Consider the following 1,756-nt stretch of genomic DNA (forward strand, 5'->3'; position numbering starts at 1 on the left):
AGCATTAATCTACGGTCAACTATCTACACCTCATTAAACACAATTAAGTTGAAATAACTTATTTAATCGTGCCAATGTTTCGGCCAGAATTTCTAGCCTTCATCAGGGCTAAGAACAGAACAAGATAACAACCATTGAATACAGAAAATAAAATATAAATAGAATGACATAAAGTTAATAATTGTGCAGAAAGAAGTGGAAAATAAAATGTATGTATAGGTAATTGAATAAGTAAGTAAAAATAACATAATTAAAGAAATAAAATAAAAATTTGAAGTTATATAATGCAAAGGGAGATGAATATTTTAGTTTAGTAATGATTTAAAAATTAAAATTATGGAAAGAAAATATGTGTAACAAATGAAATATTGTAACCATAATATTAGATAAAGAAGCAATTATCTAAAATAATCGAAATGATTATTGTTACCCTTTGTTAGTTTATTTTAACACTTGATAATGGCGAGGAAAGGGGGGTATAATTTTGTACAAAATAACACTGCTAATGATTTACTATGCTATAACCATGGCAATTATAAATAATAAAGATTAGATCTTATAAAAAAATAAAATAAAAGTTAGTAATTAAAGAGAAAATAACAAACATAAGCAAATGATATTTTTAAAATTAATAAAATAAACAATTGACTTATACTAAAAAAATAAGAACGAGAGAGTATTCTATTGTTGTAATAACCTAGACCTGGATTATTTTAAAATATGTATTTTTTTAAGTATATTAACTAAGTGTAATTTCATGAAATAATAATTACTGAAACGATGATTTCTCAATAAATGATTATTTTTTATGAAATCTCAATCTAATAACTATTCCTATTTATATCTTGAAAAAATTGTTTCATGATATAATCATTGATTGAAATAAAGACATATATTTCTGGAATATCGTTCAAGATCCATGAGTACTGGAAATGAACATGATATGGAGATGGTTAATAACTATTGCAGTATCTGTCGTAGTCGAGACAGTATTGTTGCACCAGCTCTGGTGTGATGGATGTGCGAATAGTGGTAGTGAAGTTTCTATCATGTTAAAGCTCACATACGCATGACAATTTCACCAACTGTCGCAGCCACTGGATTTTAGTTGTCATAACAGTTAACGAAAGAGTAGAAAATGAATACAAATTGTTAAATAAAGAGTTTATACCAGGATGTCGTGGATCAGCCTGGGCTTCAGTCTTAGCAATGTGGTTAGGTTGCCTATGTTGTAAGCCACTGTACCTTTTACTGCTGGTATGTGAGAATGGAATTTTGTAAACTATTTTTTGATGAAATCCTTTGTCGATTCCACGTGTAGTTCACTATTTGCTAATGAATTGGCAGGGAGAATCTACAACCAGTATGAAAATATAGAATAGTACCTGATAGCTGAGCCGATTGGGCTATGGGTTGTAGGTTTGAATACCATCTAGGTGAGTCGAATTTACTTCTCGGTGGTTCTGAGAAATGAATCTTGACATTCCCACTCTAGGGGCTTTCGAGGTTCTCAATGGAGGACTTGATCCATTAAAAACAAGTATAGAAATAGGAAAATTGTAATCAATAATCAATTTCACTGTTGATAAAAGTACCAATTTCAAATCTGTAAAAATGATAAGTAACATATCTTATGTAGGTCATAAAGAAAGGAACAATAGAAATTTGAGTTAGTATTTGACCTGGACTATCTTACTAATATTTACTGGGTTTAATAATGAAAGAATAATGTATGAAAGATCTGAAGGGTCTAACC

The sequence above is a fragment of the Halyomorpha halys genome, unplaced genomic scaffold (assembly GCF_000696795.3).
Source record: "Halyomorpha halys isolate HHAL.00 unplaced genomic scaffold, Hhal_1.1 Scaffold19.1, whole genome shotgun sequence".
NCBI lineage: Eukaryota > Metazoa > Arthropoda > Insecta > Hemiptera > Pentatomidae > Halyomorpha > Halyomorpha halys.